The sequence below is a fragment of the Chrysochloris asiatica genome, unplaced genomic scaffold, assembly GCF_000296735.1.
Source record: "Chrysochloris asiatica unplaced genomic scaffold, ChrAsi1.0 scaffold00533, whole genome shotgun sequence".
Taxonomy (NCBI): Eukaryota; Metazoa; Chordata; class Mammalia; order Afrosoricida; family Chrysochloridae; genus Chrysochloris; species Chrysochloris asiatica.
The window spans coordinates 412,310-437,939 of record NW_006409051.1 but is presented as its reverse complement, the minus strand read 5'-3'; the positions used below and the strand labels follow the sequence as shown (position 1 = coordinate 437,939).

The 25,630-nt window shown below is 38.9% G+C and overlaps 1 protein-coding gene across 1 annotated transcript in view; it reads left to right on the top strand.

Moving 5' to 3' along the window:
- PTPN2 (protein tyrosine phosphatase, non-receptor type 2) overlaps positions 1-25,630 on the top strand; it is a 151,080-nt gene that overhangs the window by 46,794 nt on the left and 78,656 nt on the right. The window lies entirely within an intron of this gene.

Here is a 25,630-nt window from a genome sequence, read left to right as displayed (position 1 = left end):
TACTCCCGTAAGGATTTACACCCTCGGAAACCCTGTACAGGGTCGCTCTGGGTCGGACCCGACTCGACGGCACTTAACAACAACAACAACAACAAGAGTAAAATGGTTTTCTTCATGTTTTCCATGTATATTTTTTGAGCTGATTTTGGGAAAATCAAATGTAAATCAGTCTCTTAAGATAGTTCATATTTATTAAATAAGATCTTATTAAATATTATGTTTCATTACCAATTACACATCTTCATTTGCAGGGGGCTCACAATATCTGATTGAGAATCATTGAGTAATAGAGACTAATTCTCTGGTGTTTACCATGAGCTTTGAAGACACTGTTTTCCAGTTATACACTTTGATTTGTTGCTTTTGTTTTTTTTATTGTTGTAGAAGTATGTATAACACAAAACCCAAATCCACTGCTGCTGAATCAATTTTGACTCACAGCAACCATAAAGGACTGAGAATTGTCCAGAGGGTTTCCAGCAGGGTGCCACATCTTTCCATTGAGAATGACTGGTGGGTTTGAATGTCTTAACTTTTTAGTTCGCAGCCGAGCACTTCTTTCACTGTGCCACCAGGGCTCCTCACTTAGGTTCCAGAGACTGGGTCATTGTGTTAAAATTGGCATTATGCAAAAATGGAGAAGGACGGTATCATTACATAAACTGTCAAATTATATAATTATATAACTGCCAACCACTGAATCCTGGTGTGGCTTTGTGGGATAAGTACTGGACTCCTAACCGCAAGGTCAGCAGTTGAAACCCACCAGCTGTGATTTAGAAACCCTTTATAGGGTCACTATGAGTCAGAACTGACTCCATGGCACTTGACAACAGCAAACACTGAAAATCATAGGTTAGCCAGTTTGATGAACAGCCAAAATTATTCTCTCACGCCTCAGAATGCATGTCTTCCAGACATGTTGTTAATGTTCAGAAAGGTTGGTTTGTAGATTTTTTACAGTTATCATAAATGTGAAATGTCGAATAAAAAGATAGTCAATATGTGAAGATTCCTGGTGTGGCGCTACAGGATAAGTAGTGAACTGTTAACCAAAAGGTCCGCATTTCAAACCAAAAGGTCAGCATTTTAAACCTACCAACTGTTCCTCGGAAACTGTACAGTCGTTTTTGTCAGAAATGACTTGATGGCATTTAACAACAACAACAGGTGTATATAACACATTGGCCAATTCAATGTGCCTTTAATTTTTTAAAAAGAGCAACTCATTTTGATATTTGTAGATTTGCATGCAGTTGTAAGAAATAATACTAGCTGGCTGGCTATATTAAGTCAGTTCTGAGTCATAGTGACACTATATAAGGTTTCTGAGGCAGTAAATCTTTGCAGGAACAGAAAGACTTACTTTCTTCCACAAAGAACCTTTTGGATTCGAACTGCTGACCTTGCAGTTACTAACCCAGCTATGCTTCCAGGACTCCTTAGAAATATACAGTGAGATCCAATGTATGCTCTGCACAGAATCTTTCATTAGTAACATCTTGCATAATTGTGGAACAGTGCCACAACCAGGAAACTGGTATTAATACAATGCGTACAGAGTTTTCTGTGCATGCATTTATGTGTGTGCATAGTTCTGTGCTATTGTATCACATACAGATTTACATGACCACCACCACACTCCAGATGCAGAACAGTCAAGCAGTTTTATCACAAGCATTGTTTGTGTTATCCTTTCCTGACAACAGCACCTCTCTACCTTCTCTCACCCATGGTATTTAAAAATTTTTTTATTGTGAATTGATTGAAGGTCTATAGACAAGATCATCAGTTTTACATTCAGCAAGTCATACACTTTGTTTTACCTCAATGATTATAATCCTCTGCCTGCAACAAATTGTCCCATGTCCACCCTGTGACTCCCCATTTTCATCTTATGTTTCACAAATGAACAAATGAAAAATATTTGATGTGCACTTAAAAAACAAAAAATATAAATTCATATAAATGTCCAAAGGCCACATTCTAACAGCCAGTCTCCTGCCGCAGGCACACAGTCTTTCTCATTTCTCAGTTCATGGGCGTAGAACCCACAACTGCTTTATGTCTCTCCATGCTACCATCTCTCCATTGTTTCTGCTGTTGCCTCTTTTCTAGGTAGGATCTCGCATTCCACTCATGCTTTTCCTTGTTGATGGTCTCGGTAACGTTTATTCTGGAAATGAAAGATTAACTATTCCTCCCTCTTAGTTGCACATGTGCTATATAATTAGTTGTGAAAATCATAATCACAATTAAGTCATAAAATCATATCACTGTTATTCCCCATCCCCTTTCACCAGATCCATCTGGGAAGAGGAAACTATTCAGTGGGGAGTCTACTTTACCCCACTCATTCTGAAACTGAGCAAATAATCTGAGAAACTGGGTTATATGAATAAAAATGTGGCATCAGGATTGGATGAAGATTCATTAACAACCTGCGATATGCAGATGATACAACCTTGCTTGCTGAAAGTGTAAAGGACTTAAAATATTTACTGATGAAGATTAAAGAGCACATCCTTTGGTATGGATTACATCTCAGTGTAAAGAAAACAAAAATCCTCACCACTGGACCAAGAAACAACATTCTTATCAACAGAGAAAACATTGAAGTTGTCAAGGACTTCAATCTTCTTGGATCAACTATCAACACTCACGGAAGCAGCAGTCAAGAAATCAAATGACGTATTGCATTAGGCAAATCTGCTGCACTAGATCTTTTTAAAGTGTTGAAGAGCAAAGATGTCAGCTTGAGGACTAAGGTGCGCCTGACCCAAGCCATGGTATTTTCAATAACTTCATAAGCATGCAAAGGCTGGACACTGAATAAGGAAGACTGGAAGAATTGATGCCTTTGAGTTATGGTGTTGTAGGAGAATATTGAAAGTGCTATAGGCTGCCAAAAGAACCAATAGATCCGTTTTGGAAGAAGTGCAGTCAGAGTGCTCCTTAGAGGCCAAGATGGCCAAACTTTGTCTCTCATACTTTGGACATATTGTCAGGAGGGACCAGTCTCTGGAGAAGGATATCATGTTTGGTAAGGTGGCAGGTCAGAGAAAAAGAGGAAGACCCCTAACGAGATGGATTGGCCAAGTGGCAGCATCAATGGACTCAAGCGTGGCAACAGTAGTGAGGTTGCCCCAGGATCAGGCAGTGTTTCGTTCTGCTGCGCATAAGGTCGCTATGGGTCCGTAACGACTTGATGGCACCTAACAACAACAAATAACAGTAACAAAATATACATATGTAAAATGTATTCTGTGTATGTTAGCATAGTGGTTACTAGTTGGGCTGCTAGTCTCAAGGTCAGCAGTTTGAAACTTCTAGTGGTTCCAAGGGAGAAAGGATGAGGCTTTCTGCTTTCATAAAGATTTACAGCCTCAAAAATCCTGTGCAGTGTTGCTATGAGTCAGGAACCACCTCCATGGCACATAACAACCACCATATATAAAATATATTGTTGTTATTTAGTGCCAACAAGTCAATTCCAACTCATAACAATCCTGAATAAAGTTTCTGAGGACCAACTGGTAGATTTGAACTGTTGACTTCATAGTTAGAAATCCTTTGCTTTTCCTATGGTTTCACATCAGGGCCCTCATATATATGTATGTGTTGTTAAAAGTTCATTCAAGTGGGTTCTGACTCAAAATGACCTTGTGAAGGTTTCTAAGGCTGTGAATATTTGCAGGATCAGAAAGCTTCATCTTTCTCCATCTGTGGAGCAATTGGACTCGAACCACGGACCTTATGGTTTGCTGTCCAGTGCTTATCCTACATAGCCATACATTCTCTCTCTCTCTCTCTCTCTCTCTCTCTCACACACACACACACACACACACACAAATATAAAGCCCCTGGGTCAAATTGTCAGGCTGGAGATAGGAACTTTTTTCTGATGACTCATGTAGCTATGGAGGCTGATGAACCCAAGATCTGCAGGTCAGAGAACAGGCTTCTGACTGCAGAGGCAGATGAGTCCAGAGGCAAATAAGGTGTCAGGCTACTGACTACTCCCAGAATCAGCAGGCAATACAACAGACAATTGGCTTAAATCCAAAGAACCAGAGGTCAGATAACAAGATCCAGGATCCAGACCTAGCAAAAAGGAAACAAGGTTTTCCCTAAGTATCCAATATTTTCAAAACAGGCCATACCCTCAAGGAAACGTCCTTTAAATTGGTTACTCTTAAAAGATTTCATCATGAAGTTGATTACATCGTGTTAGAGCTCATCATGGGAGATAACTATGTCTTAATTGCTAAACCACTGAGAATCCTGGCCCAGTCAAGTTGACAAAGAACCTTAACTATCGTTTCTCCACTCATCAGTTAGTTTGTTATATACTCTGGATTGCATGTTGTTATGATGTGGGAAGTTAGACCACTGATGTCTCAAATATCAATAGTGCCACCCATGGCGGACAGGTTTCAATGGAAATTTCAGACTAGGAAGAAGGAATAAATGGTCAATCTCTGAAGGATTAGCTCTTGGCTGATAGTGCTAGAAGATGAGCCGCTTAGGTTGGAAGACACTCAAAATATAGATGCCAGATCTGCCTTTTATAAGTGGAGTCCATCTTAATGATGTAGGTGTAGCAAAGCTTTCAGGAAATTTATTGCTGCAAACATCTATTAATAATTGTTTAAAATATGAAGCTAGGAAAATTGAAAGTTGTTAAAAGTGCAGTGGAACACAAAGCAGCACATCAGAATGGTGCAGCTGGCCCCTACCTTATGCTGACCTGACTCCCAATCACTACATTAATATTAAAATAATACTCATTGTGGCTGTGTGCCCTGGAGTCGATTCCGACTCATAGCGATCCTGTAGTGGGTTTCCGAGGCTGTAAATCTTTATGGGAGTAGAACGCCTCATCTTTCTCCTGCAGAACAGCTGGTAGGTTTGAACTGCTGACCTTGCGGTTCACAACCTGATTCATAACCACTATGCTACCAGAACTCAAGAATACTCAGTAAGCATTTTAAAATTACAGAAGGTTCAAGTAGGTAATGAAAATAACGATTTCTTCTGTTAATAAAGATTCCTTCTGTTAATAAAGACATCATTTTACTACTTTTTTTTTATTGTGAATTATGTGATAGATTACATGGGAGAACATTAGCTTTACATTCATCCTATTGGATATCGTTTCATTGCCATGATTATCATCCCCTCCATGTAACATCAAGCAACCGAAGTATACCCTGCAAGCCTGCCCTTCGGTCATGAGCACACAGCCACTCTCCCTCTCTGGGTCTAGAGTCCCTAGCCTCTCCATCTCTCTAAGTCATCCTTGCTGCCTGCATCTCTGGAGTCACTGTTTCTCTAGGTAGGGTCCCGCACTCTGCTCTTCTCCCTTGATGGTCCCAGAGACCTCCACTCCTGGACTGCAAAGTCAACCACTCTCCTCCTTTTGCTACAAAACGTCTACCTTTACATTTCCAACCCTCACAATCAGTTCTGATAGCAGTTATTCACTATTGTACCACAAGAGTCCTATCCCCATCTCCTTTCATCACCCCCACCCAGACAGATTGGATACTACTCAGTGGAGATTTTACCTTCCTTTGCACCCTCTGGATCTAGGCTCTTCTTGAAAGCTTGTAAGCTAGTTACTTCTTGCCTTTGTAGGTGCCACCCCCCCACCCTCCCATTTTGGGTAGCCAATGTCCAAGTAACCCATCCCTGTCTACCCTGTGTACTGAGGGTAAAGATTTGTTCCCTCTTTTGAGCTACTGAATCCATAAGTGTAGGTCAAGTTCATCAAATTGTATCAGATTACTCTTTTTTTCCTCTTCTTCCTCTTCTAGTCAAGTTCTGATCCTCCAGCCATTGAAGCCAGGTCAAGTGGGTATATGTGCAACTTTGCGTACTCTTGTGCATATCCCCTCATCAGCTGGACACTTCACTCTCCACTCTAGTCCTCTGTGCCTATGTCTCTGAGCCCAGGAGTCCCCAGGTCTTGTCATACAGCTGGCCAACCAGGTCATACCGCTGGCCACCCGGGTTCACAGGAGTGTATTGAATATGGTTGGACATAGCTCACAGCTTCATTGCTGTTTTTCCCTCACTTGCCCTTATCGGTGACCAGTGTGGTCACCAGTCATACCGCATGCCTGCTGGTGTATGCCTCTTGAGTCTTAGTCTTAGAAAGGGGTTTGCCCTGAAGGGACCCGACCACTTGCCTTGGTGTCTCCTGGGAGAGCAACTTGCTTGTTCTTATAGTAATTGCCATTATTGTTTTTTATTTTTCATGTTGGTCTTTCATTCAAGAAGTATCTTTTGTTCTTCTGGCCACTCCAAGCTGGTTTGCTTGTCCTTTCAAGTGAAAAGTTCCTACCTCAGAAGATTCTGGATGGGGTTCAGGATTCCCCTTATGGTCTTATGCAATACAAAGGCTCCACAGGAAGCCGCCTTCACTGGGCACGTTGTAGCCCCATTTTAGGTATTCCAATCAGTTATAGGCAGAAGACGGACTTTCAAGCTTTCTTTGGTGATATTTCTGGCTATTCCTTTTCTCTCCCCCTAAATTGTCTATTTTAAATGGCATGCAAAGGAAATCAAGATTTGAAAGACAGCCAAGCATCTTAACATTATTTTCCCCCTTTTACCTATTCAAACCATGCCTCAATCCCTGTATCCCAGAGCCCTGTTGTTCCAAGGTTGTTCATACATCATTCTTTACCTCTGTCCCACTTACCCCATGCAAACCTGTCTAACTGCTCTTCCATCTTCCCTGTTCTTTATTCCCTGCCCCTTTGTTGTGTATTGCCCCCATCCCCATCACCCAAACTATCCTGTGTCTATTCCTTAACCTGTGCTCCACCAACCTCTTCCTTCCCTCACCTGACCCCCCATATCCCAGTAACCAACAAAGATTTTCCACCCCGCTTTCTTAGTCTTTTACAGTAATGGTCCTATGCAATATTTTTCCTTTTGTGACTAACTAATTTTATTCATGGTCCTGGATAGGAAGACTTAACATTGTGAAAATGTCAATACTGCTCAAAGCAATTTACACATATAATGCAATTCCAATCCAGATTCCAATGACATTCTTCAAAGTGATGGGAAAAACAATTACAAACTTGATATGGAGAGGAAAGAGACCCAGGATAAGCAAAGCACTGCTTAAGAAAAAGAACAAGGTTGGAAACCTCTAACTCCCTGATTTAAAAATTTACTACAGGGCTACAGTGGTAAAAATAGCCTGGTACTGGTACAATGAAAGATGCATTGATCAATGGACCAGAATCGAGAATTCAGAAATTAACCCATCCACATACAGCCAACTGATTTCAGCAGAGTGCCTAGGTATATTGCAAGGGGAGGAGATAGTGTCTTTAACAGATGGTGCTGGCAGAACTGGAAAGCGACATGCAAAAGATTGAAACAAGACCTTTACTTTATGCCCTATACAAAAACAAACTCAGGATGGATTAAAGACCTAAATGTGAATCCCAAAATTATGAAGGAGCTCTGGTAGCGTAGTGGTTACAAATCGGGCTGCAAACCGCAAGGTCAGCATTTCGAAACTACCAACTGTTCCGCAGGAGAAAGATGAGGCTTTCTGCTCCTGTAAAGATTTATAGCCTCGGAAACCCTGTACAGGGTTGCTATGAGTTGGAACTGACTCCACGGCACATAACAACAACATCAATGAAAAAATAGGGACAAATGTGAGGGCTCTAGTTCAGGGAATACACAGACTACCAAACATTTTGAGAACTACACAAACAGAAGAAGACAAAATAGATGATTGGGACATACTAAAAATTAAAAGTTTATGTGTATCAAAAGACTTCACCAAAAGAGTAAAAAGAGAACCCACAGAATGGGTAAAAATCTTTTGTAACGACACATCAGACAAGGGACTCATTTCTAAAATATATAGGAAACTACCATACCTCTACAAGAAAAGGTCAAATAACCCAATTAAAAAATAGGCATCAGGACACGAACAGACACTTCACCAAGGAGGAGATCCGGGCAGCCAACAAACATATGAAGAAATGTTCACAATCACTTGCCATTGTAAAGATGCAAATCAAAACAACAATGAGGTACCCTCCCACACCTGCAATAACAGCAAAGATCAAAAAAGTGGAAGACAATAAATGCTGGTAAGGATATAGAGAGACTGGGACACTCCTACATTGTTGATGGGATTGCAAAATGGTCCAACCACTCTGGAAAGCAATATGGTACTTCTTCAGAAGGATGGAAATAGAAATTTCTTGTGATCCAGCAATTCTTCTGCTTGGTATGTACCCATAAGAAATACGAGCCATAACATGAGTAGATATATGCACACCAATGTTCATAGCAGCACTATTTACAATAGCAAAAAGGTGGAGACAGCCTAGGTGCCCATCAATTGAAAAGTGGATAAACCAACTGTGGTACATGCACACTATGGAATACTATGCTACCTTGAAGAACAACAAGGAAGCTGCAAACCACTGCATAACATGGATGAAACTTGAGAACATTATGCTGAGTGAAATTAGCTATCCTTTGAGTTTTAATCCGTTTTTGTCTCTGTTTGTAAGATGTGTCTCTTGCAGAAAGCATATTGAAGGATCTTGTTTGCTTATCCATTCTGCCATCCTCGGTCTCTTAACTGGTACATTTTATCCGTTTACATTCAGTGTAATTATTGATTGGTATGGATTAATTGCTGACATTATGTTTTGTTTTTTTGTGGTGCTGCTGCTTTCTTTGTTCTGTGTGTCTTCCTGTGCTGAGTCCATAGTTTTAGTGTTCTTTCCTGTGAGTTTTTTCATAGTTTTAATGTTTCCATGTTGTTCTTGGATTTTCATTTTCTTGGTATTTTGTGAAGTGTTCGTTTTCTTTGAGGTTACCTTATATTCCATTAGCTTTTTCCTTCATGTAGTGCAGTCTGTTTTATCCTATAATCTACCTGACCGTCTCACCATCTGGGTATCTGTTCCTACGTATTTACCGTCTTTCGCATTGTAGTTGTTTTGACCATAGACTCGCCTACCAGATCCTCTGAATTTGTTCTTATAGTTTTGTTATGTTCGACTGAGTTCCAGGTAATCTCTGGATGTTGTCTGTTCTTGTTAATTCTCAGTCCACAGAACTCCCTTTAGGATGTTTTGTAGCACAGGGTTGGCTTTGGAAAAATCCCTTAGCTTTTGTTTATCCTGTAATGTTTTGATTACACTGTCTTATTTGATTGCAGGATAAAGGATTCTTGGTTTGTAGTTTTTTTCTTTCAGGATTTTATATATGTATCCCCATTGCCTTCTTGCCTGCATGGTTTCTGCTGAGAGATCCGAGCTTAATCTGACTTGCTTGCCTTTGTATGTAATGCTTCTCTTTTCCCTAGCTGGTTTCAGGGTTGTCTCCTTATCTTTCATTTTTGAGAACTTGATTATGATATATGTTAGTGATTTTCCTTTCGGGTCTATCCTGCCTGGGGTTCACTGAGCTTCAGGATGTTAGAGAAATTTTCTTCCAGCAGTTATTCAGTTATCTCCTCTGCGGCCTTGTGTGGTTCTTCCTGTTCCAGAATGCCAGTAATTCTTAAGTTAGTCTTCTTCATGTTGTCCAACATGAATCTTAGCCCTTCAGATTTTTTTTTTATTCTTTTTTCTGCTTGCTCTTCTGTCTTAGCGGTATTGAGAGATTTGTCTGCCAGCTCACTAGTTCTGGCTTCCATCTCTTCAATTCTACTCCTTTGCCCTTTCAGTGTATTGCCTATTTCTAATATTTCTATTATTAATTGTTTGGGCCTCCTTCTGTAGGTTTTGAATTGTTCCAATGCTTTATCTGTCTTATTTGATTGTTCCTGTAGTGCTTTCCTGACTTCTTCCTTATTTTTCTCATCTCCATTGTAAAGTGTTTTGAAACATTTTATAATCATTTTTCTGAATTCCTTCTCAGGCATTTCCAAAGCCTGCCCTCCTTCCAGAATGGAGTCCAAGTCTACCTCTAGGTCATTTGTCTCAGACATTTTATCTTGTTTCTGGACATGTGCTGATATGGTCATCTGCTTTTGCTTTTTGGACATATTTAGTGTTTATCTGTGGCTTTAATACTTAATTGAGTATGTGTTTTGGTATTTTTTATACTTTCTGATTGCTTCCAGGTAGATGTGATCAGGATATGGGCTTCCCTTTTCACTCTTCTTATTGCTTAACTCAGAGTAACTTTCACAGGTGTTGTCTGTCTCCCTGGTATATGGCAGTTGGCATTGGTTCTTGCCTGGATTTTGGTGTTTTATAGAGTGTGATTGTATTTTGGCTTTATGGCAGCAATTACTTTGTCTTCTTGGGTAATAAGAGACAGAAGTTGCTATCTCTTCTTGCTTCTTCTCTTACTACATTTTTATGAGTAATACATAGTGTGGAGTCTTGTTGTGGTGCTGTAGGATAAATCACTGTACTGCAAAGTTGGTTTGAACCTCAAGGTTGGTGGTTCAAATTCACCAGTTGCTCCTTGGAAACCCTGCACAGGGTCACTGTCAGTCAGAACTGACTCTACAGCACTGAGCAAGAACAACATATATAATTCTGAGCAAAAAGTAAGATTTCTTAAACCTGGAAAAGAGAGCATTAAACGTCAGTAATAGTTCATAAACGATAATAATAATCTTTCAGTTCATTCAGTCCTATGTAATAATTCTTGTTCTGCTGAATTTAAGAAGGGTCAATAAAATCTCAAACCGAAAATGCCTCACACAAACCTTTCTATGAGTCTCTGAGATAGTCTCTTTTTGTTGAAATACTTGGGTCTGTGGTTGATTGCAAGTACTTTTAAGGAGTCAGTTTTATACAAATTACATTAAGACGACAAAACTTAATGTTAAAAATGGCCATGGTTAACTATTATACAAGGTTGGTTTGAGCTACAAGGATGGCAGTTCAAATTCACTAGCCACTCTTTGGAAACCTTATGTAGATAGCGTTGCTATGAATCAGAACCAACTCAGTGATACTTAGCAGCAACAACAGCAACATTACTAAGTTTTTGAAAGTGAATATAATCTTTAGAGTGAAAAGAACTTCAGATAAATATCTTTCTGATATTATTTGCTTTTGGTCAAAGTCCATCTGTTAGCAGTGATAATTGCCCTTCTACAGCCTCTTCTGAATCCTACTTGAATTTCTGCAACTCTGTGTTGATGTAATGGTGTAACAGTTTTTCAGTTATCTGTAGCAAAATTTTGCTTATTATTGTTCAATAACTTCCAGCTTCTGTAGGGTCACCTTTCTTTGGAATTAGCACAAATATGGCTCTCTTCCAGTTTGTTGGCCAGGTAGCTGTCTTCCAAATTTCTTAGCTTCTGACTAGTAAGTGCTTCCAGCCTTGTATCAGTTGTTGAAATATTTCAGTTCAACTTCAGATGTAGAGTATAGTAATTCTAAGACATAATACAGTATGAATTTTATACCTGTCCTTTAGTTAGGATGTACTGAGAATTTATTAAGATTTATGAAGTAAAAGAGTTGTCTGGTGGATCAGTTTTTAAATGCTTGACTGCAAATGATAAGTTGGGCTACTTGTAACCTCCAGCAGCTTTATGGCAGGAAGATGTGCCAGTTTGATCCTTCAAAGATGACAGACTTGGAAATCCTGTGGAGCCATTGTACTCTGTCCTATATAGTTACTGAATCAGAATTGACAGAAATAAGTTTAATAACTTTAAACATCTACAGCACAGTTGAAAACCTTGATGTTAGATGTAAATTTTAAGAAATAAATTTATAATCAGGTTTGCAATGTAAAGAAAAACTAAAGTTATGCCTATAAAACTATTCCTTTGTTGTCTAATATGAAGCAAAGCAATGCCAGAGATATTATGGACAGCAAGACCAAAGGTAAATTTCTATGAACTTCTGCATATGTTCTAAAGTTTAGCAATAGCATTCTTACAGTTTGACACACCTTCTGACTTAATAGCACTTTTCAGACTCTTTATTTGAAATTCCAAAGGCGAGAATTTTTGTATTAAAAATAGCATTTAGGATTATATTTGGGGAGGTAAAATGTAAAAAGTTGTTAGGAGTTTTAGCATTTGGTTAAATAGGTTCATTTTTTCATCAAGAATGTTCTGAAATGATTATTTAACCCAAATGAGAGTAAAAAAGATACCAGAAGTTAATATAGAAGGTAATCTGATTATTAATTATTTTCTGTAAAAATGGGAGTCCTGGTGTGGCACTGTGGGCTAATGCGTCAGACTGCAAAGCTGTTTGAACTGCAAGATCGGTGGTTCAAGCTCACCAGCTGTTGTATAGGGTTTCCAGTGAGTGGCTGGTGAGCTTGAAACACCAGCCTTGCGATTCAAATTTACTTTGTAGTCCAGCACATTAACCCATAGTGCCACATCAGGAATCCTGTTAAAATCAACCTAAATTTAGGAGATTAATTTTATGAGATACAGAATCATTGTCTTCTAGACAAAGTGTTGCTATATGCTACCCACTTGATTCTGACTTGTGTTATTAGGTGCCACGGAGTCGGGTCCGACTCATAGTGACCCAGTGCACAACAGAACAAAACACTGCCCAGTCCTACGCTATCCTCACAATTATTGCTATATTTGAGCCTATTCCTGGTGCCACTGTATCAATCCATATCATTGGGAGTCTTGCTGTTTTATACTGACTCTCCTTTTTACCAAGCATGATGCCCGTCTCCAGGGACTGGTTCCTCTTTTTTTTTTACCTTTCATTTTTTGTTGTGAATTGAATGAAAGTTTATACAGCAGATACCAGTTGTACATTCAACAAATCATATTCTTAGCTTCATTACAGTGACTGCAATCCCTCCTGTATACCAACAGTTAACATTATTGAGCTCTATTCACTTTAACATTGTATTCCTCCCTGTGTCTCCTGTTATCTCTTTCCTCTACTAACCTCCTTTTTCTTGTATATTGCCTGCCCTGTCATGCATGTTAGAGAATCATTTCCCCTACCTCCCCACATCCCCTTAACCATCATAAAGTGTTTTTTTTTTAATCAAGAAAACCTTTTCTTAGCTTTTTATAACCAACTTTGATCTTATACAATATTTGTCCTTTTGTGATTCACTCAAAGGAGCTCTGGTAGTGTAGTGGTTACGAATTGGGCTGCTAACCTCAGGGTCAGCAGTTCGAAACTACCAGCTGTTCCGTGGGAGAAAGATGAGGCTTTCTGCTCCCGTAAAGATTTACAGCCTTGGAAACCCTGTACAGGGTTGCTATGAGTCAGAACTGATTCTATGGCATATAGCAACAACAATAGCACACAGCGTAATGCCCACCATGTTCATACATGTTATGAGGTGTTTAACAGATTCATCATTATTCTTCAACATTGTGTAGTAATCCATTGTGTGTATGTACCAAAGTTTGTTTAACCATTCTTCTGTTGATGGGCATTAAGGCTGTTTCCATCCTTCTGATGTGTCTCCTGTATACAGCATATTGAAGGATCCTGTTTTCTTATACTTTCTGCTCTCTCTCTTCACTGGTACATTTAATCTATTTACATTTGACTTCTACTTGGAATTCTTTGCCTTTTGGAAATTTTATATCTACACTACTCCCTCTTTATAGTTTGTAGTTTATTTCATTATCAATTGATATTTCTGGTTCCCTATTTTCAGTCTTGTGTGGTGCTGTAGGATAAGTACTGGACTACAAGGTCAGGGGTTTAAACTCACCAGCTGCTCCTCTGAAACCCTGTATATGGTTGGATCTAACTCAGTGGCACTTAATAACAACTGGTTTGTTTTACTTTTAATACCTCTATATGATAAGCACTGAACTGCAAACTGCATTGTCCTGGGCTTGAGCCTGCCAGCCACTCTGCAGTAGAAAGATGAGGTTCTTTGTTCCCTCAAAGATTTAAAGTCATGGAACTGTATATGAGTCAGAAACGACTTGATGGCATTTAATAACAACTATCTGGATTGAATTCTGGGTGATGGTGTCATGTATGGTAATCTCAGGTTGTTGTCTGCTGTTGTTGGTCTCATTATTACACATTCCTTTAATTTCTGTTTATCAGGAAATGTTCTAATTTTGCCTTCTATTTATAAGTAAATATCCTAATTTCGCCATTTTAGGGGCAACTTTTCTGGGTCTATGATTTTTGGTTGGCAATTTTTTTCTTTCAGAATTTTGTATGTTGTTGTTATGTGCCGTGGATTTGGTTCTGACACATAGCGACCCTGTACAGGGTTTCCAAGGGTGTAAATCTTTATGAGAGCAGAAAGCTAGTACTGGCTCTTGCCTAGTGGTTGGAGCTGCAGAGGGTACAGTTGTGCCTGGTCTGTTTCCTATTGGGTGGGAAAGAGAAAGCCCCCCCCCCCCACAACACACACATGAAAATAAAAGAGAATAAACAAACAAGGAACCAGCAATGAAAAGATAAAATAATGAAATAAAAGCTGGCATCAACCAGCAAAAAATAATATAGTAACTGTAAAGTCATTAGAGGGAGAAGGAAATGGTGCTATGAACAGAAAAAAATAAAAGGAAGAAATAAATAAACACACACACTAAAGAGTAACTTAAAAAGAAAAGAGGGACAGGAGTGTGGAGCTATAAAATATAATAAGTAAGGAAAAAACAAAAACAAAAACACTTAGAAAAAACCAGGGGTAGGGAAGGTGAAAAGAGAGAGTAGAAAAAGTAGTAAAGAAAGATCAAAGGGAGGAGAAAGAATAAACACAAACAATAAAACAGTAAAAGAAAAACAAAATGAAAAAACATTGTTTAGCCATTGGACCTGGATAGGAGAAAACTCTGGTGGGGCTCCTGTAAATCAAGGAGCTCAAGAAATGGGTGTAAGAGGTATGTGATAGCAGAGTTGCTGGTTCTAGATGGAGTTCTTATCAGCCTCATTATCTGTGTTCAGGGCAGTCAATCTGGAAGTTGTTCTTGAAGGCCTAGATGGAGCTGATTTCATAGTGACTCCTGGGTCCAGAGACAGAGATATGGCCACATGAGGCTAGAGCAGAGAGTGAAGAGTCCAGCTGATATGAAGTGAAGAGAGATGCACAAAAACACCCATACTTGCAGACAGTACCCACTTGACCTGTCTTCAGTGGCTGAATGATCAGAACAATCAAGCAATTAGCATTATTTCCCTTTCTTTGCTCATTCAGACTATTTCTCAAGCTGTGGAGTCCTTTTGTTCTAAGGCTGTGCAAACATCACAGTCTACCTGTATCCCATTTAGTCCACATATACCTCCCTAAGTCTTCCTCTATCATTGCCTTTCTCCTTCCTTCCTCCCTTCTTATGCATTGCCCTCCCTCTCCTTTTTAATTGTCCTTTTTGTCACCTGAGCTATCATGCATCTATCCCCTAATTTGTGAGTTACCTTCCCCTCCCTCCCACCAGTGGTAATAATCAAAGAGTTGTTCTTTTAGTATTGAAATCTTTTCTTAAGCTTTTATAGTCTTATGTAATATTTGCCATTTTGTGACTGAGAAATTTCACTCAGCATAATGTCCTCAAGATTTATCCATGCTATGAGGTGTTTTGCAGCTTCATTGTTATTCTTCAAGGTAGCATAATATCCCATTGTATGTGGGTACCAGCATTCATTTATCCATTCTTCCACTGATGGACACTTAGGCTGTCTCCATCATTTTGCTATTGTGAATAGTACTGCAGTGGATATTGGTATACATATATCTATTCGTGTTCTGGCTCATATTTCTTCTGGATGTATATCAAGTAGAGGAATTGCTGGCTCATTAGATATTTCTATTTCCAACTATTTGAGTAAGTGCCATATTGTTTTCCAGGGTGGTTGAACATTGTACACTACCACCAGCAGTCCTTCCATACCCTCGCCAGCAATTGTTGTCTTCTGCTTTTTTTTTTTTTAAGTTTTTATTGTGAATTGAGTGAAAGTTTACAGGGCAGATCATCAGTTTTACATTCAACAAATCATACACCTTATTTTGCTGCAATGATTATAATCCCCTCCATGTACGATCAGTTAATAGTATCTCTCTCTATTCATTTCAGCTCTTGGCATATATAGTACTTTACACCACCAAAGGGCACATTCTTCAGGTCTGCCTGTTGCCCGCCAGCTCTCAGTCCCTCTCTTTCCATGAATCTAGAGTCCTCAGCTGCTCCCTTTCTCCATGTCCCCATCTCTGCCTCCATCTCTGGTGTCGCTGCTTCTCTGGATATGGTCTACATTCTGCTTGTGCTCTTCTCCTTTGATGGTTCTAGGGTCCTCTGTTTCTGGACTGTAAGATTAACTACTCCCCTGTTGTTGATACAAAATTTCTACCTTTACATTGTGAAAGTTGCAGTTAGTCATGATAACAGTGACACACTATTGGATCATAAGAATCTTATCCCCATCTCTTTTCATCATGTAGACAAGATGAAACCTATTCAGTGGGAACTCATCTTCTCTCACACACTTTTATTTTTTAACTTTTTATTGTGAATTATGCAGGTCTACATGGGAGAACATCAGTTTTACATTCATCCTATCATACTTCGTTTCCTTGCAATGATTGCAATCCCCTCCTTCCACTGTCAGTCAGCCAGAGGGTACACCCCACAGGCCTACCCCCCAGCCATCAGTACACAGCCTCTCTCCCTCCCTGAGTCCAGTGTCCCCAGCTCCTCCGTCTGTCCACGTCATCATCTCTGCCTCTATTTCTGGCATCATTGCTTCCTTGTGTAGCAATGACGCCACTCCTCTCCTGGACTGCAGAATCAATCGCTCCCCTCCTTTTGTTACAAAACATCTGCCTTTACTCTTCTGACCCTCACAGTCAATCCTGATAGCAATTATTCACTATTATACCACAAGAATCTTATCCCCATCTCCTTTCATTAGCCCTCTCCCAATAGATTGGAAACTAGTCACTGTTCTGTTAATGGTGGTGTGAGATGATATCTCATTGTTGTTTCGATTTGCATCTCTCTAAAAGGAGCTCTGGTAGCATAGTGGTTACGAGTCAGGCTGTGAACTGCAGGGTCAGCAGTTCAAAACTACCAGCTGTTCCACGTGAGAAAGATGAGGCTTTCTGCTCCTGTAAAGATTTACAGCCTTGAAAACCCTGTACAGGGTCTCTATGAGTTGGAACCGACTCCGTGGCACCTGAATAGTACTGCAATGGATATTGGTATACATATATCTATCTATTCGTGTTCTGGCTCATATTTGACCACCACCAATGGTCAAGGACTTCATTCTTCTTGGATCAGCTATCAACACTCATGGAAGCAGCAGTCAAGAAATCAAACGATGTATTGCATTAGGCAAATCTGCTGCACAAGACCTTTTTAAATTATTGAAGAGCAAAGTTGTCAGCTTGAGGGCTAAGGTGTGCCTGACCCAAGCCAGGAAATTTTCAATAACCTCATATGCATGCGAAAGCTGGACACTGAATAAGGAAGACCGTAGAAGAATTGATGCTTTTTGAGTTACGTTGTTGGAGGACAATATTGAAAGTGCCACGGGCTGCCAAAGAACCAATATCCGTTTTGGGAGGAAGTGCAGCCAGAGTGCTCCTTAGAGGCCAAGGTGGCCAAACTATGTCTCTCATAATTCAGACATATTGTCAGGAGGGACCAGTCACTGGAGAAGGATATCATGTTTGGTAAGGTGGAGGCTCAGAGAAAAAGAGGAAGACCCCCAACAAGATGGATTGGCCAAATGACAGCGTCGATGGACTCAAGCATGGCAACAGTAGTGAGGTTGACCCAGGATCGGGTAGTGTTTCATTCTGTTGTGAATAAGGTCGCTATGAGTCAGTACCGACTCTATGGCACCTAGCAACAACAACAATGGTTAATGATTATGAACATTTCTTCATGTATTTGTTGGCTGCCCGAATGTCTTTTTTGGTGAAGTGTTTGTTAATGTCCTGTGCCCGTTTTTAATTGGGTCATTTTCTTGTAGAGGTGTTGTAGTTTCTCATAAATTTTAAATAGTAGTCCCTTCCTGATACGTTGTTGCAAAAGTGTTTTTCCCCAGTCTGTGGGCTGCCTTTTTACTCTTTGGTGAAATCTTCTGGTCCACGTATGTCTCTAATTTTTAGTATGTCCCAGTTAGCTATTTTTGTTATCTATTATTTGTGTGTTTTTGGTCATGTTTGTTAGTCTATGTATGCATGTATTTAAGCATTTAAGTTTGCCCTGTTTTTTCATTGATGATCTTTATAGTTCTGGGATTTACATTTCCATGTTTAATCTAATGTGAGTCAGTTTTTGTATGAAATGTGGGTTTTGATAAATGCTTTTTAAAATCACTTTCCAGTTTTGCCAGCACCATTTGTTGAAGATACTGTCTCTTCCCCATTTAATGAATTTTGGCTCTTTGTCAAAGATCAGTTGACTGAACTTACTTTGGGTTCTGAATTCTGTTCCATTGATGTATGTATCCTTCATTGTACCAATACCAGGATTTTTTGACCACTGTGGTCATGTAGTAAATTTTGAGATCAGGGAGTGAGAGGTCTCCAAGTTTGTTCTTCTTAAGTAGTGCTTTGCTTAGGCAAGATCTCTTTCCCGTCCATAAAAAGTTCATGATAGTTTTTTCCGTCTCTTTAAAGAATGTTTTTGGAATCTGGATTGGAATTGTGTATAACTGTAGATTACTTTGGGTAGTATTGACATTTTCACAATGCTAAGTTTTCCTATCCATGAGCATGGTGTATTCTTCCATTTTTGTAAACCTCTTTTGGTTTATTGTAGTAGTATTTTGTAATTTTCTTTGTATAGGTCTTTTGTTTCTCTGATTAGATTTACTCCTAAATATTTCATCCTTTGGGTGACTATTGTAAATGGTATTGCTTTCCTAATTTCCTTTTCAGTGCTGTATTTATTAGTATAGAGGAATCCAACTGATTTTATTTTTTTAAGTTTTTATTGTGAATTATGTGTTCGTTTGCATGGGAGAACATTATCTTTACATTCATCCTGTTGTGTTTTGTTTAATTGCAATGATTACAGTCCCCTGCATGCATTATCAAACAACCAAAGGGTATACTCTGCATGCCTGTTCCCCGGATGCCAGCACACACCACCCTCACTAAGTCCAGAGTCCCCAGTCGCTCCTTCTCTCCATGTCACAGTCTCTGCTTCCATCCCTGGTGTCACTGCCTCCCGGGAGAGGGTCCCACACTTTGTTTTTTTCCCTTGATGGTTCCAGGGATCTCCACTCCCCTCAAACATTTACATTTATCTTTCCAACACTCACTGTCAGACCTGATAGCAGTCATTCCCTATAGAACCACAGGAGTCTCATCCCCATTACCTTTTATCAACCCCATCCAGACAGGTTGTAAACAATTCTGTGGAGATTCTACTTTTCCCAGTACCCTCTGGAACTAGGGTTCCCTATTGAAAGCTTGTAAGCCAGTCACTTCTTGCCTTTTTAGGCACCCCCCATTTTGGGTAGCCAATGTCTAAGTTCCCCATCCTTGTTGACCCTGTGTACCAGGGAGGTGGGAATGATTCTCACTGTAAAGATTTCTAACTGATTTTTGAATGTTGATATTATACCCCATGAGTATAATATCTTTATTATTGGAATCGTCCAATGAGTAGTTTTTTTGTTTTTTTGTTTTGTTTTTTTGCTGAGTCTTTGAGGTTTTCTATGTATAGGGTTATATCATCTACAAAAAGAGTTTCAGTTCTTTTCCAATTCGAATGCCTCTAATCTCTGTTTCTTGCCTACCATATAGCACTGGCTAAGACCTCCAACACAATATTGAATACGAGTGGTGATAAAGGATATCCATGTGTGATTGCTGTTCACAAAGAGAATTCTTTCGTTTCTCTCCGTTGAGAGTGATGTTGACCATTGATTTTGTATATATACTCTTAATTATGTAGAAGATATTCCCTTCAATTTCTGCTTTGTTGAGTGATTTTATCAGGAATGGGTGTTGGATTTTGTCAGATGTCTTTTCTGCATCAATCAACATAATCATGTGATTGTTGTACTTTTTAAATTTATCTTGATTATGTTTCTAATATTGCATCCCTGGTATGAATCCTGCTTTGTCATGATGTATTAATTATTTGATATATTGTTGAATTGTATTTGCTAGGATTTTGTTGAGAATTTTTGCTCTGTGTTCATGGTCTGTAATTTTCTTTTATAGTGATGTCCTTCACTAGTTATGGTATAAGGATTATATTTGCTTTGTAAAACGTATTCGGTTATTGCTATTGTGAGATGATATCTCGTTGTTTTGATTTGCATCTTTCTAATGGCTAGTGATCTTGAACATTTCTGCATATGTTTGTTGGCTGCCCGGATCTCCTCCCTGGTGAAGTGTCTGTTCATATCTTGTGCCCATTTTTTAATTGGGTTATTTGTTTTATTTTTGGAGATGTGTAGTATTTTCCTATATATTTTAGAAATGAGTCCCTTATCTGATATGTTGTTGCAAAAGATTTTTTCCCAGTCGGTGGGTGCCCTTTTTAGTCTCTTGGTGAAGTCTTTTGATGCACACAGGTTTTTAATATGTCCCACTCATCTATTTTGTCTGTTTTTGTTTGTATGTTTTTCAAAATGTGTGGCAGTCTGTATATGCCCTGAATTAGCGCCCTCACGTTCGTCCCTATTTTTTCATTGATGATCTTCATAATTTTAACATTCACATTTAGATCTTTAATCCATGTTGAGTTCATTTTTGTATAGGGCATGAGGCAAAGATCTTGTTTCAGTCTTTTACATATCGCTTTCCAGTTCTGCCAGCACCATTTGTTAAAGTGACTGTCTCTTCCTTATGCAATGTGCCTAGGCACTTTGTCGAAAATCATTTGGCTGCAAGTGGTTGGGTTAATATCTGGATTCTCAATTCTATTCCACTGATCAATGTCTCTTTCGTTGTACCAGTACCAGGCTGTTTTGACCACCGTAACCATATAGTAAAGTTTGAAATCGGGGAATGAGAGACCTCCAACCTTGTTCTTCCTTTTAAGCAGTGCTTTGCTTATCCTAGGTCTCTTTCCTTTCCATATAAAATTACTAATTGTCTTTTCCATCTCTTTGAAGAATGTTGTTGGAATCTGGATTGGGATTGCATTGTATGTGTAAATTGCTCTGGGTACTATTGACATTTTCATGATATTGAGTCTTCTATCCAGGAACATGGTATGTTCTTCCACTTCTGTAGGTCTCTTTTGGTTTCTTGTAGTAGTGCTTTGTAATTTTCTTTGTATAAGTCCTTTGTTTTTCTGGTTATGTTTATTCCTAAGTATTTCATCCTTTGCGTGGCTATTGTAAATGGTATTGCTTTCCTAATGTCCTTTTCATCGCTATTGCTGTTGTAGAGAAATCCAATTGATTTTTTTATGTTAATCTTATACCCTGCCACTTTGCTGAATCTTTTGATGAGGTCTAATAGTTTTTACCCTCGGAAACCCTGTACAGGGTCGCTATGGGTCGGAACCGACTCGAAGGCACTTAACAACAACAACAACAATAGTTTTTTTTACTGAGTCTTTGGGGTTTTCTATGTATAGGATCATATCGTCTGCAAATAAGGAGAGTTTTACTTCCTCTTTGCCAATTTGGATGCCTTTAATTTCTTTATCATGCCATATAGCTCTAGCTAAAACTTACAGCACAATATTGAATAGGAGCGGTGATAAAGGGCATCTTTGTCTGTTTCCTGTTCGCAGGGGGAAGGCTTTCAGTTTCTCTTATTGAGTGTGATGTAGGCTCTTGGTTTTGAATATATGGTTTTGATTATATTGAGGAATTTCCCTTCAATTCCTACTTTGTTGAGTGTTTTTATCAGGAATGGATGTTGGATTTTGTTGAATGCCTTTTCTGCATCAATCAATATGATCATGTGGTTCTTCATTTTTTTCTTATTTATATGGTGGATGACATGATCGTTTTTCTAATGTTGAACCATCCTTGCATTCCTTTTATGAAACCAACTTGGTCATGATGTATTATTATATTTTTGATGTGCTGTTGGATTCTGCTGGCTAGGATTTTGTTGATGATTTTTGCGCCTATGTTCATGAGGGTCTGTAATTTTCTTTCTTAGCGATGGCATTCCCTGGTTTTGGTATGAGGGTTATGCTTGCTTCATAGAAAGTATTAGGGAATTTTCCATCCTCTTCTATGTTCTGGAATAATTTGAGTAGAATTGGTGACAGTTCTTCTCTGAATATTTGGTAGAACTCTGCCGTAAAGCCATCTGGGCCTGGGCTTTTGTTGGTTGGGAGTTTTTTGATGACCTGGTCAATTTCTTCTTTTGTTATGGGTTTGCTCAAATTTTCTACTTCAGTTGAGTAAGTTTAGGTAGGTTGTGTTTTTCTAGAAATGTATCCATCTCGTCTAAATTTTCATATTTGTTGGAGTACAGCTCTTCTTAGTATTCTGTTATTATCTTTTTTTATTTCGTTTGGTTCTTTTGTGACTTCCTCTGTGTGGTTTCTAATGTGATTTATTTGTGTCCTCTCCCTCTTTTCTTTAGTTAGTTTTGCCAATGGTTTGTCAATTTCATTAATCTCTTCAAAGAACCATCTTATTGTCTTGTTGATTCTTTCTATAGTTTTTTGTTTTTCCATCTCATGTATTTCTGCTCCTGTCTTTATTATTTCCCTTCTTGTGGAGACTGTAGGTTCCCTCTGCTGGTCTGCTTCTAATTGTTGAAGATGCTGTTTTAATGTGTTGATTTTCGCTCTTTACTCTTTTTTTTTTTTTCTTTCCTCTTTTTGGATGTGTGCATTTATTGCAGTAAATTGTCCTCTCAGAACTGCTTTCACCGTGTTCCAAAGATTTTGATTTGTTGTGTTTTCATTCTCGTTTTTTTCCAGAAACTTTGTGAATTCACGTTTAATTTCTTCTTTTATGCAGTTGCTTTTCAGCAGGGTGTTGTTCAGTTTCCATGTCTTCGATTTTATTGATTTGGCCTTATTTTCTAGTTTCATGGCCTTGTGGTCTGAGAAGATGCTCTGTAGAATTTTGATGCTTGTGAATTTATGGAGGCTTGCTTTGTGTCCTAACACGTGGTCAATTCTGGAAAATGTTCCATGTGCACTGGAGAAGAATGTGTATTGTGCTGTTGTTGGATAGAATGTTTGTGTACATGTATGCGGTCAAGTTGGTTGATTGTGTAGTTGAGTTCCTCTGTAGCATTGTCGAGTTTTTTTCTGGTTGTTCTATCTGTTTTTGAGAGTAATGTGTTGAAATCCCCCACTATAATTGTGGATTTATCTATTTCCTTCTTCAATTCCATTAAGGTTTGCTTCATGTATCTTGGTGCGCTTTCATTGGGAGAGTATATATTTATTATAGTTATGTCGTCTTGCTCAATTGACCCTTTGATCATGAGATAGTGTCCTTCTTTGTCTCTTATGCTGGTTCTCATCTTAAAATTTACTTTGTTGGAGATTAATATTGCCACTCCTGCTTGTCTAGCGTTACAGTTGGCTTGGTAAATTTTCTTCCATCCTTTTATCAAAACCAACCTGGCACGTCAAAACATCCTAAAGGGAGTTCCGTGGACAGAGAACCAACAAGAACAGACAACAAACAGAGATTGACAGGTATGGCAACACCACCTGGAATACAGACAACAGACAACAGAGTCCAGAACAGAAAGAGACTACAACAGCAAACTCAAAGGAACGTGGAGATCAACTGAAGGCCAAAAACATATCAATGTCAAAGAATGGACAAACACAGCATTGGAAGCCCAGGTGGTGGAGATGTCAGGTAAATTACAGGTTACAATGGAGTATCCTAAATGCAGAGAAAAGTTAGTAGACTACAAGATTACCCCAAGGAAAGTTAACACTCCACAACATATCACAAAAATGAATTCCCAAGCAGAACAAGTGAACAGAGAAACTAGGAAGAAATCGTCCAGAAACAAATCAAAGAACATAAATCAAACACAAGAAGGAAAGCAGAACCAAAGAATGAACAGCACTGCCAAAAAATAACATAATGACAGCAATCAGTTCATACTTATCCATAATTTCATTGAATGTCAATGGATTGAATGCACCAGTAAAGAGACAGAATGGATAAGAAAACAAGATCCATCAATATGCTGCCTGCAAGAGTCACACCTTACATACAAGGACAAAAGCATACTAAAAGTTAAAGGATGGAAGAAAATTTACTAAGCCAACTGTAACACTAGATAAGCAGGGGTCGCCATATTAATGTCCGACAAAGTAAATTTTAAGGTGAAAATCAGCATGAGAGACAAAGGAGCTTAATCTAATTTGCTTATCTTTATGAGTTATATTTCTCTTCTTCCTGGCCGCTTTTTTTTTTTTTTTCCTAAAAGATTCCATGGAGAATTTATTAGCATGCATTGCATCTAAAGTCCAAAGTTTAATTACACAAAATTATTACAAAGAAGAAAAAAAAAAAGCAAAAAAACTTGTGCTTTTCTCTTTCTTTGAATGTGGCACCAAGACAAGACCTAACTGATGTCTTCAGTGTCTTCCACACACTGAGTTGGAAGCATCCTTTTTGTGGTTGTCTTGATCCCTGCTTGGGCATCAATTTACCTTTGAGGAGAGAAAATAATTGGTGGGGGAATGCAAGAGTAGCTTACTTTATCTCATAGGCACCACCTTACCGCTATTCATTCCACCCCATGTTGTTAGGTGCCGTCGAGTCAGTTCCAACCCATAGCAACCCGGCATAGGGTTTCTGAGGAGTGGCTGGTGAGTTTGAACTGCTAAACTTGTTGTTCAAACCTACCTTGTGGTCCAGTGCTTTATCCTACAGCACCACACCAGGACTCACCCCATAATTAACTCAATGTGCCTCCATGTTGAAAAAACCTTGGGCTAGAAACCATACTATCCACAGTGAGTATGTTGTTGATGGTGGTGGTTATGTGCTTCCTGGCTGCTTTTAATATTCTTTCCTTGTCTTTGATTTTGGAGAGCTTGGTTATTATATGTCTTGGAGACTTTCTTTTGGGGGTCTCTCCTTCCTGGGGTATGTTGGGTGTTTTGAATGTTTATCTTCTTGTCTTTCAAGATGTTAGGGAAATTTTTTTCCAGAAGCTCTTCACCTATCTCTTCTGTAGATGTCTCTGCTTCTTGTTCCGGAATGCCAATAATTCTTACGTTATTCCTCTTCATGTTATCTAGCATGAATCTTAGACTCTGTTCAGATGTTTTATCCTTTTAGCCGCTTGCTCTTCTACCTTGGTTGTATTGAGAGATTTGTCTTCTAGTTCACTAGTTCTGGCTTCCATCTCTTCTAGTGTGCTCCTTTCCCCTTTCAGCCTGTTGTCTATTTCTGATATCTTATTATTGATCAACTGAACATCTTTTTGCAGGTTTTGAATTGTTTCCAATGCTGTGTCCACCCTATTTGATTGTTCCTACAGTACTTTCCTTACTTCTTCCTTATTTTCCTCGACCTCTTTTCAGATTATTTGAATTTGTTTCCATGTTATTCTTCTGAATTCCCTCTCAGGCATATCCAAAACCCTCTCCTCCTCCTCTATAAAGCCTTTTGTCTGTCTCCAGCTCATTTGCAGCAGCTGTTCTCTTCTGTTTTTGGACGTGTTTTGATAAATAAAGTTGATAGTTTCTTATTGGTCATGGTTATTTTATTATTATTATTATTATTATTAAAGTGATCGGGAGATGGGCCTGGTCTGCCTT